The sequence below is a fragment of the Prionailurus bengalensis genome, chromosome A2, assembly GCF_016509475.1.
Source record: "Prionailurus bengalensis isolate Pbe53 chromosome A2, Fcat_Pben_1.1_paternal_pri, whole genome shotgun sequence".
Taxonomy (NCBI): Eukaryota; Metazoa; Chordata; class Mammalia; order Carnivora; family Felidae; genus Prionailurus; species Prionailurus bengalensis.
Genome location: NC_057348.1, coordinates 161763849 through 161779910, shown reverse-complemented (window position 1 = coordinate 161779910; position 16062 = coordinate 161763849). Strand labels below are relative to the sequence as shown.

At 48.3% G+C, this 16062-nt stretch overlaps 3 non-coding genes across 3 annotated transcripts; all 3 read right to left on the bottom strand.

The window, feature by feature from the left end:
- Positions 1–6455: 6455 nt before the first annotated feature.
- Positions 6456–6527, bottom strand: TRNAC-GCA. The gene has a single exon. It is a non-coding gene; the product is annotated as a tRNA-Cys (tRNA).
- A 939-nt stretch (positions 6528–7466) lies between these two features.
- On the bottom strand, positions 7467–7538 carry TRNAC-GCA. The gene has a single exon. It is a non-coding gene; the product is annotated as a tRNA-Cys (tRNA).
- Positions 7539–13526: 5988 nt separating this feature from the next.
- On the bottom strand, positions 13527–13598 carry TRNAC-GCA. Its single transcript has one exon. It is a non-coding gene; the product is annotated as a tRNA-Cys (tRNA).
- Positions 13599–16062: the final 2464 nt, after the last annotated feature.

Here is a 16062-nt window from a genome sequence, read left to right as displayed (position 1 = left end):
TCCCCCTTGTACCCACCAGCCTTTCCCTTGGAGCCCTGGAGATCTCCTCTCCTGGCTGGAAGGCTGTAGAAACTCTTACTTCTATACCGATTTCTTTCTTTCTTTTTTTTTTTAAGTTTATTTATTTGTTTTGAGAGAGAGCGCACCAGCACTAGCAGGAGAGGGGCAGAGAGAGAGGGAGAGAGAGAGACAATCCCAAGCTGTCAGCGAGGAGCCTGACACGGGGCTCCACGAACCATGAGATCACAACCTGAGCCGAGATCGGGGTGAGCTCTTAAAGGAGCGCGTGATTCAAGACAAGAGGCAGGGCGACCCTGAGCCCCTGGCTGGCTGATGTGCCTTGGGCCCTGAGTGTGCCCTCCTCAGCCGGTGGGGAAAATGACACGCAGTTGTTTGGTTTTTTTTAATTTTTTTTTCAACGTTTTTTTTATTTGTGGGACAGAGAGAGACAGAGCATGAAGGGGGGAGGGGCAGAGAGAGAGGGAGACACAGAATCGGAAACAGGCTCCAGGCTCTGAGCCATCAGCCCAGAGCCCGACGCGGGGCTCGAACTCACGGACCGCGAGATCGTGACCTGGCTGAAGTCGGACGCTTAACCGACTGCGCCACCCAGGCGCCCCCACGCAGTTGTTTTAATTCAAGGTGGACTCTGTGGGCATGGGTCCACGGGCTCCTAGGCCAATGAAAATCCTCCCCGAAGCGATGCAGCAGGAAACAAGCCTCCAAGAGCCCCCCTGGGTAGGTTTTCACAAATCTAAGTGTGAAAGAAGCAGCGTGGCAGAGAAGCCAACGGCACAGACTCTGAGGGCAGATAAGCCTGGGTCCAAGTCCTGCCCCAGCTCGGAGACCCTCGGCCGGCCACTCCCCTTCTTTACGCCCTCCTCTGCGTAAGCTGTAACATGATAATAGCATGGACTTGATGCCTTGGCACGTTGATTAGATGAGTCAATCCACGTACAGTACTTGAACCAGGACTGGCACGTAGAAAGCCCTATGTCACTCTGCAGAACAAAATTTAAAACATCCTAGGGAACTAGCCAACATTCATGAGAGTCACCAGAGATAGTAAACATTGGAACTTGACCTGCAAAGCCTCCACCTCTGAGATTATTTGCACAAATCAAAGGGTATCTTAAGAGGGAGAAATGAAAACTAAATTGAGGAGTAAAGACTGAGAAACGCTCGCATACATTTGAAAAGCTAATCAAATAAGACGTTCTAGGAAAGAAATATGTAATTAACTTGTTTTTATTTACTTTCTAGTGAAGTATCATCTACATGAAACACACAGATCTGAAACTTACAGCCCAGTGAATTTTTACACAGACATACACCCAGGTAACCACCACCCAAATCAAGATACAGAAGATTTCTAAAACCCCTTGGGGTTCGTTCCCTTGGACCCCCTTCCCAATCGCTCCCTCTCCCCAAGGATAACCACCACTCTATGGCCACGGATCAGTTTGTCCGTTCTTGGGTTTATTCTTTTGAGTCTGGCTTCTTGCACCCAACCTCATGTTTCTGAGATTCATTCGTGTTTGTCCACTGTGACCCTTCATCAGTTATATGGATACATGTATATCACGTATTTACAAGGAAGTTTGGAGGGACCATGCAAGAGCGGAAGTTTGGGTGAAGGAAATGACCTTGTTGGAAGACAGGAGAGTGAGAGTGAATAGCTTTATCACTCACTGTGTAGGAAGTTGGTATGCCATACCGCGTGTATCAGCTAAAATCTTGTATTTTTCCACGGACCCAGCTCAGTCCTGCTAACCTCACTAACTCTATTTGTGTCAGCTATATTTTTCTTGAAACTTTTCCATGCCATCTAAATATTATACTTTATTGGCACAAAGCCACTCATAAGATAGGCTTATGATCTTTTTTCTTAATCTTATGATCTTTTTAATGTCTTTGGAAATTGTAATAATGTATCCTTTCAAATATCTCTTATACAGATTATTAGTGTTTTCTCTTTTTCCTTTGTCAGTCTTGTCTGGGTTATCATGTTTATTATTTGTTTCAAAGAACGACATTTGCTCTATTGGTTCTATCTCTTGTATATTTGTTTTCTACTTAATCAATTTATGCTTTCATTAATTAACCTTTATTACTCCTTTATTTTTCCTTTGGATTTATATACTGTCCCTTTATACCTTTTTGGGGGTAGATGCAGAGTTAGCTAATTTTCACCTTTTCTCTTCATAATGCTGTGGATACAGGAAGGCTTTAAATTGCCCCGTACATGCCTGCTATGGTTACGACTGACAAGTTTCAATATCTAGTATTTTCATCATCACATAGTGCACCTATTTTCTAACTTCTAATTCAATTGCAATTTCCGTTTTGACCTCTGGATTATTGAGAAGTACTAGAAAATTAGGAAATTTCCAAGATGGGGATTTTCTATTTGTTGGGTTTTCTTATTATTTGTTGTTATTGGATTTTAACTTTATTTTGGTCAGAATACATACTCTTTGTGATTTAAATACTTTGGAATTTGTTGAAGAGTTGCTTTGTGCTCAGAATATGGTCAATTTTTGTGAATGTTCCATGAGTGACTGGGGGGAAAAATGCACATTCTATAAGCCTTGAGTAGAAAGTTCTTTATGTGTTAATTAGGTCATGTCTGTTAATCACATTGTTCAAATCTTTCATATCTTTCTTTTTTTCTTAATGTTTATTTACTGTTGAGAGAGACAGAGACAGAGTGTGAGCAGGGGAGGGGCAGAGAGGGAGACATAGAATCTGAAGCAGGCTCCAGGCCGTGAGCCATCAGCACAGAGCCAGATGCAGGGTTTGAACTCATGAGCCGTGAGATCATGACCTGAGCTGACATAGGATGCTTAACCAACTGAGCCACCCAGGTGCCCCACATATCTTTCTGATTTTATACCCACTTGTCCTAGCAATTCACAAAAGAGGGTTTTAAAGATCTCTCACACGATCAGAAGGTTGTCCATTTCTCCTTTTTAATCTGTTCATTTTTGCTTAAATACGTTTTGAGGCCTTGTTATTAGGTGCATCAAATTTAGCATTGTTGTACCTAACTGGTGACTTGAACTTTTTATCAATCCAAAATGACTGTCTTTATCCCTGGTAATGATTTTTGCCTCAGAAATGATTTCATCTGATATTAATATGGCAACACAATATATAGTCGTCAGAGTTACATCTTTTTCTGTCAAATTATTTTCAATGTATTTATATCCTTATGTTTTCTGTCTATCTCTTGTGAACAGCCTATAGTTTTTTTTTTAATCCAGTTAGATTCTTTGTGGTTTTCCTGTGGCATTTTATACATTTATATTTAACGTTAATACTGATAATATTTTGGCCTAAATTGTCTATCTTCTGGGGCGCCTGGGTGGCTCAGTTGGTTAAGCGTCCGACTCTTGATTTTGGCTCAGGTCATGACCTCACAGCTTCGTGGGTTCAAGCCCCATTTCGGGCTCTGTGCTGTGAGCCCGGAGCGTGCTTGGGATTATGTCTCCCTCTCTCTCTGCTCCTTCCCCACTTGTGCTGTCTCTGTCTCTAAATAAAATAAATAAATAAATAAATAAGTAAGTAAATAAGTAAATATCTTCTTTGTCCTGCAAGTTCTAGGTTCTTTTTCTCTCCTTTATCGTCTTCTTTTGGCAACTATAGGAAGAGACCCTGGGAGTTGAGAGATGAGATCCCTGCATCCTGGAACAGAACTGGTTAAAAAAAAAAAAAAAAAAATCCCTAAGAGTCCATGGAGCTAACAGATTTCTTTTGCAGATGGGATCACTCAAAAGACGGTCAGCGTGTGGCTGACAGACACTGGGACCAGGATCTACACAAGGCACCAAGCAACCTTGGCTGCTACTGAGAGTGACCTAAGACTCCTTGGGTTGGCATTTGCACGGAATAAAAACCGGGGGGCTAGAGAAGGAAATCACTAGCACTTTTCCTGTGCCGACCCGGGTGGGGACAAGTGTATTTAGCGGACAGCAATTTTCTCAGTCTCCGCAAAAGGTTGACTTCACAGAGGTGCGGAACGCGATCACAGCTCCGATAAAACGACACCCCTCCCCGCGGCAGACTCTCCACCTCCTTTGTTCAGATTGCGGACTCAGCAGGGATAGGCTTCCCTCCCCCCCTTCCGTCCCCAGACTCCAGCACAAGACGCTGCCTCTGCTTAACAGACAGAATCGAAGCCTCTAGACCACAGCTTCCTGATTTCCCTCCATACCTCAGAGACCCCTCTCTTCAGCTATCCTACGCCCTCTCCCGTGGGTGCCTGGGTGGCTCAGCCTCGACCAATTCTTGGTTTCGGGTCAGGTCATGACCTCACGGTCCGTGAGTTCGGGCCCTGCGTCGGGCTCTGAGCTAACAGCGCGGAGCCCGCTTGGGCTTCTGTCTCTGGTACACCGGACAGCGGACGGAGAGGTCGCTGGGTCACATTTCCATGCCCGCTACTCACTCGCAATTTTATTCACGGGACTGGTGTTAAACATCAAGATCCCCCACCCTCGGTAAGTGGCTGAGTGCTGGCCAGGAACCTTCTGGACCAAAGCACGTTCCAGCTCTGAGTCCCTTGCGCAACTCAGGAGCCCATGGCACTGTCAGCACCAGGGGGCTTTTTCTCCCAATCTCACGGGTCTCCCAGGGGGGCAGGGGGCCTGTCTGAGACGCCAGCCTTTATTCCCATACACTACTGGACTCAGAAGGCCTCAAGGAGCCAGTCGATCACTTGGCCTTGGAAATGGGAGAAAAAATCAGCAAAAAGAGAGAAAGTCAGGCCAAGGGGATCACCGGATGTGTGGTATGGGTTGACTGGGTATGTGTAAGGCTCAGCAGAGGGAGCATGGCCTTGAACCGCAGCTGTGTGAAGCCAAGACCCAGAGCAGGACCCACCGAGCCCTGCAGGCTCCCCGACCTGGTGTCTCTCCCCAAACGCACCAGGCCCCTCCAGTGACTGTTCCTGCCGACCCCACAGCCCTTGGCAACTCAGGACCCAGGACGCAGCGAGGAGAGAGTCAGTTTTGTTTTGCTTCCTTGGTTTTCACCAGGCGCCAGATTACCCTTTCCCTCCATCAAAACTGCAGAGCCCCGCCTCCCTGGCCACTTGGATTCAAGGGGAACAAGCAAGTTCAGGCGGCAACCACGCTGCCATTCAATGCGCTTCTGTTCCCTTCATGTTTAAAGGAAGCTGCCGAGGGTGGTTTTTGTCTCTCACTGGCCCGGGAGTCCACGGACAGAAATGGCTTGTTGGTTCAAACCGTCTGCGCTCAACAGAGATTCAGGGGCTTTCCTCCGTAAATTGGGCTTTGTGGGAACAATTCTTCAGAAAGAAATTCAAGTAGCATGAGAAGCCCCATGAACTCCTTCCTCGTCGGGAATCTGCTGATACCAGTCACAGCATCTCGGCCACAGGGAACGGAGACACAAGGACCCCCCTAGGCCACTGGTGGCCTGGTTTTATAACTTCTCCAGAGGACGTTGGTCCTGAGGTTTCAACATCCACTAAGACCAAAGTTATTTCCTTTAGCAGACATTCTCCAAAATAGTCCAATAATAAAAAGACTTGGGGCGCCTGGGTGGCTCAGTCGGTTAGGCGTCCGACTTTGGCTCAGGTCACGATCTTGCGGTCCGTGAGTTCGAGCCCCGCGTCGGGCTCTGTGCTGACTGCTCAGAGCCTGGAGCCTGTTTCACATTCTGTGTCTCCCTCTTTCTCTGACCCTCCCCCATTCATGCTCTGTCTCTCTCTGTCTCAAAAATAAATAAACCTTAAAAAAAATTGTTTTTAAATAATAATAATAAAAGACTTGGGCGCCTGGGTGGCTGCGTCGGTTAAGCGTCCAACTTCGGCTCAGGTCGTGATCTCGCGGTTGGTGGGTTCGAGCCCCGCCGGGCTCTGTGCTGCCGACTCGGAGCCCGGAGCCTGCTTCGGATTCTGTGTCTCGCTCTCTCTCTTCCCCTCCCCCACTCACGCTCTGTCTCTCTCTGTCTCTCTCTCTCTCTCTCTCTCTCTCTGTGTCAAAAATAAATAAACATTAAAAAAATAATAAAAAGACTCGCTATCATTGACCTTAAAGCATTAACTGCTTTAAATTCTCTTTCTCTCTCTCTCTCTCTGTCACACACACACACACACACACACACACACACACAAACCCTATGAGGTGGTACTATTATTATCCCCCATTTTATAGATGGAAAATCTGAGACATAAAACAGTGAAGCAACTTATCCGGGGCGACACCCCCACCTCACCGCAGCCACTCTCAGGATCAAACCAGACATCCCACCATCAGAGCACAGCAAAGTGCTTGGCACCTGCCAATAGTTGATGGTCAATGAGTCCATGAGTGTAACTGGACAGTTTGTGCACAACCTCCTGGTACCTTTCTTCTTAACTGGCAGCACAGGATGGTAAGTGGGCGGCAGGGGGAGGGCGGGGAAGGACTACCCAAACTTGCACATAAATAAGGGGGCACCTGGATTTGAACCAGGGACCTCTTGATCTGCAGTCAAATGCTCTACCCCTGAGCTATACCCCCACGCTATAGATGCTACATAATTAACACCTTTCAGCTGTTTGGTAACACTCAGCTCTGCAAAATGAAATCACGGCCCCCCTCCAGGACTGACTTTCTGGAAGTTGCCAGACCTGGTTCACGGTAAGACATCCTCCCCCAGCTCTGCAGCTTTCCAAGCCTCAGTCCCTGGAGGGGTCATTAGAGAGGAAAAAAGGAGGGAAGCCGCCTGAGGAACTCCCAAACTCCCAACCCATTTCTTTTTTGCTTTAGCCCAAGAGCTGGCCAGCTGTCTCCAAAACTACCCACCTATCGGGGCTCCCAGCCCCTCACCTTTCTCCCTTCACTGAAGACAGAGATGGACTCTAATCCAGTGTTGCAGAGCTCTGTTAGTTGGGATTTACAGCAGCAACACTGCAGAATTCCTGTCTCCCTTGTTTGAGTAGCTAAGCCAGACGTTAGTAGACCCACAAGGTTGAAACAGGGTGTGAGCTTTGGTGTGAGAAAAACCAGGTCCCCGGAGGAAATGCCCATCCTACCTGGAGAGAACCCGGATGCTATGATTCGTCTCTGTAGGTCTCACCACAGGTCCACTGTGCCAAACTGGTTTAGGTGGGAAGGAGGGCTGAGAGTGATAATTTAAGGTTACCATCTAGGGCCTGTTCCCGGGAAGTCTGCTGTATCTACTCTGGTCTGCCTTGGAAAAGCCAAGCAGAATTCTGCATGAGTCCCTGCCCTCTCTTTGATGACCCTTTAAGAGTTGAAGAAATGAGATGTATACAGAAGGTGGGGGGGGGGAGGCTAGATGCCAAGAGGAGGAGGGATACCCAGGGTACTGGCGTGGGCAATCCACCCAGATTGCCATTGTGCGATGGCTTCCAATTTTAGGAAGGATCATAATTAGCATGGATGAAAGGAAATCAGAATATTGGCAACAGCTGCGAATAGGAAAACCAATAGAGCAGGGGGCACCTGGATTTGAACCAGGGACCTCTTGATCTGCAGTCAAATGCTCTACCCCTGAGCTATACCCCCTTGCTTGGTATAGGTGTCTAATAAGTACCTTTCATGTTCATAGTCACACCCATTACTCCTATAACACATTGGGAGTTTCTACTTGTCTCTAGAGAGCTGATAAAACCAGCCATTTATTCCTTCACAAATTCATCCCAGAGAGGTCCCCCTCCAGTGCTCAGAGGCCCCAGCCTTACCTCTTCCTATGCCTGCATCTCCCCATTTTCTTCAGTCTGTGGTGACAGCAGCAGCAGCAGGAAGCAGCATTGACTTTAACTACTAGAAGGACCTTTAGGAATTACTTGTCTGTTTTTCTCTCGTTCTACACCACAAAACGACAACTTGAAGAGATCCTGCCTAACCTCTTTGGAGACACATGCATTACTTATAGCTGAAGATGTCTTTCCAGTGTGTGCATCTATTCATTAACCTTGGAGGGTGGTGGTGGGAGCAGCTGCAGAAATTAGTGAAATTTCCAGTCCCTGACCTGGATCAGGGAGTTATCCTAGAAGCATCATGGAGACAGGGAGACATGAGGACTACACAGGGCCTCTGGATTCCAGCCAGGGAACTCTTGAGCGAGAGCGAAAGGCTCTATCCTGAACTACACCTCCACCCACAGGACATGGAGGTTTTTAATATATTTTTTGTTTGTTTTTATTGAAGTATCTTGTGCAGTCATTTTTAAAAGTCAAATACTGTTTTTCAAGCTTATCACAAAAACCTCAATCCTCTGTATCTCCCTCCTGCTACCCAGAGGCAATCATTCTCCACACTTTTGTCTGTTTCTTTTAGTATATTTGCCACCACGATTTCAAATAATATAAATATCTGATAGTATGCAATATCTAACTTAACCAAGTCTGGACATCAACTGTCTTACTTTTATGATGAGGATGAGAACTTATATACCTTCTTCCCTTCTCAGTTTTCTATTATATCTTGACTTTTGGTTAAATAATTTTCTATGTTTCTGTGTTTAATATTTTCATTGTTATCAGTTAATAGTGTTCATAGTGCTAAGTAGAACTAAGAATTCTGGTGGAACTTTTTGTTTTTCCTGAAGTTAGTGATAGCCTTATGTTTCAACTGCTTAGTTTTCTTTGAATTTCTAAGATTTTCCACAAGCTTTAATCATGCCAAAAAGTGTCTTTCAAAACAATTTTCCACTTATAAAAGCTATCAGATAATTAACATTTCCTCTTCTTGTTTTCCAGTAGCCATCCATCTTCCTGATCCTTCTGGTTGCCCTGGAAAGCCTGCTACACACTCACGAGAACATTCTTTCCACCTCTCTCTCCGTTTGGGAGTCCTGCTTTCCTGGATTCTGAGTCTTGAATGTTTCTTAATTTACTCACTTAGCTTGTCAGAGGACCTCCTCCAACTACCACAAAATCAGGGTAGGTAAATTTTTAAAGAACTCGCATGTCTGCAAATGTCTGTAATTCTACCCACAGACTTGATTAGCAGTCTGGATGGACAAGTCATAGTCCCTCATATAGTGAAGGATTTTTCCTATGGTGTTCTAGCATCTAGTATTGCTACTGAAAAATTAAATACATCATAATTCCCTTTCCTTTGTGTATCACCTATTGTTTTACTCTTTGAACTTTTAAGAGCTTCCATTTAGTCCTGGTGTCCTATAATTACACCATAATCTATCTGGTGAGGATCATTGTTCTAGGGGCTTGGAGGGTCTTTTCTAATGGAAACCCATGCCCTTTCATCATGGGCAATTTTCTTGTATAATGTTCCCTCCATCATTTTCTCTTTCTGGAACATTTACTAGTTGGTTTTTGCACCCCCTGGTGTCAACTTCTAACTTTTTTACTTTTAATCTCTATTATTATCTATTCTTTTATCTTTTTGTTTGTTTTACTTGGAAACCACCTCAACATTATTTTTCAAACTATTGAACTTTTTATTTCTTTTGATTTCTAAGAGCCTTTTCTTATTCTGTAACTGATTCTTTTTTATAGAGCATCCTCTTCCTGTTTCACAGATGGAATATATTTTTCGTATCTCTCTCAGGATCTTATTCAGCTTAGCTTTTCTCCACTCCTGGCCAATAAACAGGGAACCCAGTGACCTGTGGTTCTGCCCACACAGGGATAATAACCAATCGGATTATCTCTCTTCAAGATGCTTAACACAACAGACACAGAGAAGGGAAGAGGAACTGAATGCAGAGGAGAAAGTCCAACAGACAAACACAAATTGACCATAAAGTCTATAAGCACGTTGAAATAATTGGTGAACAGAAACTGTGAATGAGGTTGTATAGATGTTCGGTCAGGAGTGATATCAGGTAGATCTCCTTGGAGAAACGGTGTCTTAGGCCTGAGTCCTAAGGCTTTCTTAATGATGTCAAAAACCACCCCAGACTCTGCAGGCCTGTTGTCTGACTACTCCTGGATCCCCATGGAAGTGCACGTCTCCCATTCTGTTCTTACCACAAGCCCCCTGCCTCTGATGAAGCCCGAGAGGCTCCACTCTTTGTTACCCAGGAGTGGAGGCTGGCTGGTTGCTCAGATGGGGCCTCCTAGGCAGGGTCTCAGCACAACCACCATGGTAAGGCCTTATCTCTCTGCAGTGTTTGATTTTTTACCCTCAAACCACAATTTTTTAAGGTTTATTTATTTGTTTTGAAAGAGAGAGAGAGAGAGAACTCATGTGCTAGCATACAAACAAGTGGGGGAGGAGCAGAGAGAGAAAGAGAGAGAATCCCAAGCAGAGAGAGAAAGAGAGAGAGCTCTGTCACCACAGAGCCCAACGAGGGACCCAAACCCGCAAGCCATGAGATCATGACCTGAACCAAAATCAAGAGTCAGACACTCAACCGACTGAGCCACCCAGGCGCCCCCAACCCCACCAAAAAACAATTAAAAAAAAAAAAAAAGGAAATTACTTCACCACCAAAGATATTACCAATTATAGGACTGTTCACGCTCACTAATAGGGGCTCCCCCTTCCCACATCAAGACAGTCAGGAGTCTGTGGCGACACTGCTGATAGAGTGAAGGGGGCTGGTTGCCTCTGGGAGACTTCCCCCGAGCAGGGCAAGAGCCTCGTAACTTCTGCCTGACACGCAGCACAGTCCCCTCTACAGGGCCCGTCTTGGTCCCACTGATATGGAAAGACACAAGCAGTCACTGTGCCTTTCCCCTTTTCAGTGTTTCGGCCAACCACTGCATCAGGTCACAGTTCCCAGGGGTCATACCTAGTCCTAAACATTCTGCTACCATCTTGACTCGACAGAGGCACTTCCTAAGTCCCCGTCAGCGCACACGCACAAACCACCTCTTGTCCTGGATGCCTTCTGCAGAGGGACCGCCCTCCAGATTCTCAGAGGGTAAGCTTACTCCCAAATGACAGTAACTTCCCAGATACCAGAGAAGCCAAAAGGAACTCGGAGGAAGGAATTCTAGCTTCTCCGTCCCCACTCCTTCCTGGCCGACGGGGATGTCAGGACTGAGGAGGGCCTGCTGAAGTCCAGGCCTGGGGACTGGGGTCAGGGGGCAGGACCAGGGGCCTGGTGGGGTACCAAGAGGTCCGCTTCAAACCCAAGTGCCCCTTAGGCAGCCTTGCTTAGCATCCACACAGACGGTTCTGAACTTCTCATTCATTTGCACCTGCTAAGTCCTGAGTCTGTAAAGTCCACAAATAAAAACCACACAGTTTGGACCCTTGACAAAGCCCTCTTTGGCCTCAGACAGATGAACTCCTCATGCCAAACTCCCTCCTGGCCCCATTCCTGGGCCCTCATCCCAAACCATCTCTCATTATAAAGTCCTGATGAACGCAGCTTCCCAGAGACTCCCGGCTTACCTCGAAAAGACACGTTTACGCCCTGAGCTCCCAGGAAATCAAGTTGATTAAATAATACCAGCCAGGGCCCCTCCAGAGGAGAAAGGGCAGAGTGGTCTGGGGCGCCATGCAGTGTCTTTTCCACAAGAGCACAGTGACCTGACCTCAGCGAGAGATGAACGTTGACGCAGGGAGCAAAGGGGACAAAGAAAAGTCTGGAAGGCTGAGAAAGGTTTTTGGTGGACTGAACCCAAATTCCAAGCCCTGAATATAAAGGCCTTCAGTCTCTGGCCTCTGCTCCCCTCGGGGCTCCCCCAACCCACTCCCTATGGGGGCACTTAGGTCACCTCCGGAGGCACTTCATGGCCTACCTCTGCTTATGCTCCTTCTCCCAGATTGCCCCTGCCCGCAGCTCCGCAAAAGCCTAGGAGGCTTCCTGGAGGAGGCAGCAGCTTCCTTCCACCCTCTTCAAAACATGCAAAGAAACTGCCTCGCCCCTTACAACATGGTGGTTTTTGTCTCGTAGGCTAATATTTTATGCGAGTGAGCAGATTGCACCTACGCTTGTATTATTATTGACTACTACTGTTCCCTTGTTCTGGGGGAGGGGGGGTGGGGCATCACCTGGCAGGGATTATGCAGGACGGGCTTCAGATTTTTGCTCTCCTGACCTCCCGAATAAGAATGTCAAGTGGAATAAAACAGAGCAGTAAGCTGACACATCGAAGTTGGACACCGCTTGCAGGAATGCATTGGCTAGAAGCACCGTCGTGCCTTGTGATCAGGATGCGGGTATATTGACCTGAAACACCAATGCCCTCCAGGGACAACTGGTCCGCCATCTGGATGCCGGCACAGAGCACAACTGAGCACTAATTAGAACAGAACCACTGCCTTCCCGCCTCCCTCCAAAATGCCAGCGGCCAGCATTAAAGAACTCCCTAGACCAGGTCACCTTGGACATCTTCCTGAGAAAACATGTTGCAGCTTACTCATCCCCGTGGGCCCTGCCTGTCTCTGCTGTTCAGATGGAAAGCAGATGTCCCATAGGGCATTGCCAGTGTCCCCGTGCAAGGCAGGCGACCGGGGTCCCTGTGTGATGGCAGGGGGCAGGGAAGTAGCCCCCGGGGGGCACAGGGTCTCCAGACTGGCGTGGCCCGCAGCCCCTCGGTGCATCCTGTGCTCTGTGCACATCCTGCAGAGGCAGCCCCGGGGCGGAGCGACAGGAGCCCTGGGGGTCCGCTGCGGTCACAGCCCCGGTGCTCGGTTGGGATGGGGTACACACGAGAGGAGTCAAAGCTCCATTCTCCCCCCACAGTGGAGGTGGCCATGTGTGGCGGGAGTGGGACTACTCACAGGATGGGTGACGTCTGCCAGGCTTGAGGGGTAAGTGTTAACAGGGGGCCCGAATCAGCCCTGCAGAAGTTCCCCTGCAGCTGGCAAAGATCTAAACCGTCTGGGCTCCCTCCTCTCCTTGCAGGAAGACTCAGCTCCGCAGGACCCAGAGGCGGAAAGGCAGTCCTTCCATCAGTAGAACACGGAAGGGAGGCTTGAACGAGAGACCCCTTGATCTGCAAGGAGACCCCTGCCTTCGCTCGTGCCCCCACTTGTTCGAGCAGGCTCCAAAGCACCTGTTTGCTTTCCGTCAGCCCACGAGAACAGCTCCACTGCGGGCTGGACGCATTCCTGCCCGCCTTGTCCTTCCCCGGCCCCAGCTTCCTTCCACCCAGCAGACCTGCACCATCTCCTCGCCCCACTTCATGACCGAGACATCCAGAGCCGCTCATGTCAGCCTAGAAAGGCCCTTAGAATGCTCCAGAACAGCAGTTGCTAAATGCGGCAGCCCAGGAGAATCGTCTGGTGTTTCTGTGATGTGGGTGGATGAAAACAAAGAAGCGTGCTATTGAGAAATGAGGTTCCTCGGGGCCCCAGTAAATCAGAATCTCTGGACTGGGGGCCTGGAGAGTGAGTGAGTGTGTGTGTGTGTGTGTGTGCAACCACTTTCCCCAGTAATTCTCCTGCTCAGACACAGCTTCGGGTCCATATATCACCTTCACAACACAACACGGTCATGGATTGGACCACGTTTCTGGTTCTGGGACTTGGACAGGTCAAGGCTTTCCCAAAGGACCACACCCCTCAATCTACCAAACAAGAGCCACCCTGAGGGTGCCATTCGGTGTAGGTACTAAAACTTGAGTCAGGGGGCACCCGGATTTGAACCGGGGACCTCTTGATCTGCAGTCAAATGCTCTACCCCTGAGCTATACCCCCTGGTTTGTTAGGTGCCTAATGAATACCTTTTCACCTGTGTTGCAACACCCACCTCCTCTGCGCACTGGAATGCCCATTAATTTTTAGAAAGTTCTGGAAATATGGAAAGTTTCCCTTCAGGAAATGAGCACCTTTTGGCCCTGCTCTTCCACATAGATGCCCCCTAACTGTGGCTCCCAGAAACTTCTTTGCTCACAATCTTGCGGTCGTATTTTCTCAGCACCACTTTGAAGGCACTGCTTGAGAACGCATTGCTAAGAGCTGGACCGCTTGTGCCTTCCTTGCTGTCCTCAGCAAGCTCCATGACTTGCGACGCGCCCTCCGCACCCTCCCTTCTCACCCTTATCCCCCCACACGGCCGACGGATCCCAGGCTTTGTTGCCCATCTCTCTGCTCTGTCCTCCTTCCACGGCTACCTCCCGGCTTTTGGCAGGGTCCTGACTGAACCCAGACGAGTTACCGGAATTACTTAGCCAGAGAGGTCACAACCCCCAGCCTGGGGCCCAAGAAGCTGCCCCAACGGTCCCAGGGGCCCTCACACCAGAAGGTCAGCCCAGCTGGAGCAGCAGGGACTGTGGCCGAGACCCAGGACCAGAGATGCCTCTTGCGGGAGAAACTCCTGCCCTGAGGCACAGCACTGCAGCCCTAGGAAGTGAACCTGGCCCCTGGCCAACACACCACCGAGATCAAAAGGCCATTGATGCCCCAAGTGTAGAGAAAAGACACCCGCCCAAAGGGACACGAGAGGCAGTGAAAGAGCCTGTCGTGTCTTCATGAGGGAGACCAGCGCTCAGAGCGCACAGGGACTTGCTTTGGAAAACCCCTCCCTTGTCCCTGCAATCTATTTCAGGGACTTATGTTTATTTCACAGGTAGTGAGCCCTCCTTGCTGGGGAAAAAATAAAAAAGCAATGTCTCTGCATCTTTCGACAGTGGCCACAACATTAAGCATAGAAGTTAGTTAGCAATAAACGCGACGGCTGGAGGGAGAGATGGCGAAATTGACAACGGCGTCTAAGTCTGGAGCAAATACAGATTTTCTGAGGCGCCACCAGCCAAACGCTGTTGGTGTTTTGGTGTCCGTTCCTTCAAACTTGACCACCACCTCCTTCCCCTGAGTTTGGACTCTCCTCTATTGGCAGAGATGGGCAGTTCACGGCCACGTGATGGCCCTTACCCTCCACAAATCATGATACTCGATGGTGCGATGTTGAAAGCCTTCTCTTGAGAACTGGAAACAAGGCAAGGATTGTACCTAAAACCAGAGATGGTGTAATAAGACGAAAAAAAAAGGGGGGTGGGTGGGGGGAGGAATGGAATGGAAGAAACAAAACACCCATTATTCATTTATTCATGGATACTCTGATTATCTTCGTAGAAAATAAGCTATAAGCGATCTGAATTACCAAGCTTAATAAACTTCGCAATAAAAAATGAAATTATTTAAAAGCAAATCTACTTCTATGCACCCGTAATGAAGAATTAGAAATAAAACATTTGTGGGGCGCCTGGGTGGCGCAGTCGGTTAAGCGTCCGACTTCAGCCAGGTCACGATCTTGCGGTCCGCGAGTTCGAGCCCCGCGTCAGGCTCTGGGCTGATGGCTCAGAGCCTGGAGCCTGTTTCCGATTCTGTGTCTCCCTCTCTCTCTGCCCCTCCCCCGTTCATGCTCTGTCTCTCTCTGTCCCAAAAATAAATAAACGTTGAAAAAAAAAATTAAAAAAAAAAAAGAAATAAAACATTTGAAAAGATGTTATTTAAAATAGTAACAAAGGGGCGCCTGGGGGCCTTAGTCCCTTAAGCGTCCGACTCTTGATTTCTGCTCAGGTCATGATCTCTCGGTTCGTGAGTTCGAGCCCTGAGTCGGGCTCTGTTTCCGACAGTGTGGACCCTCTTGGGATTCTCTCTCTCCCTCTCTCTCTCTGCCCCTCCCTGCTTGCACACTTCGCATTTTCTAGCACGTTACCAAAATGGCGTCACACTTTGTGTGCTCTTTCTCGTCTCGCTTCCTTCGCTCAGCGGAAATGTTTTCCCCTGGTCTGGTCATCTGTGTTCTTTCCAGTGTTTGGCTATGACCACGCTTCTGTGAACAGTCACGCACGAATCTTTGGCTACGTACTTTCATTTCTCTCGGGTAAATACCCGCCAGTGGGATGACTGGATCAAAATGGTTGCGGCATTTTACATGCCGGCCAAGAGCGTTGGCGTCCCGGCTAGCAGCTGCTGCGCTCCGCATGCTTGTCGACGCTTGGTGTGCTCAGCCGTCCTGAGGTTGGCTGTTCTAACGGGTGTGCAACTATCTTAGGCGGTTTTCATCGCACTGTGGCTTGGGTTTGCATTTCTGCAATGACTAGAAATACCGCACACCTTGACATGCGCTTGATATCGCTGGAACCTCTCTCCCAGCATCATTTCCTGGTATAGGTTCAAGGTAGAGTTGGCCGAAAGAAGAACTATTGAGTGGCAT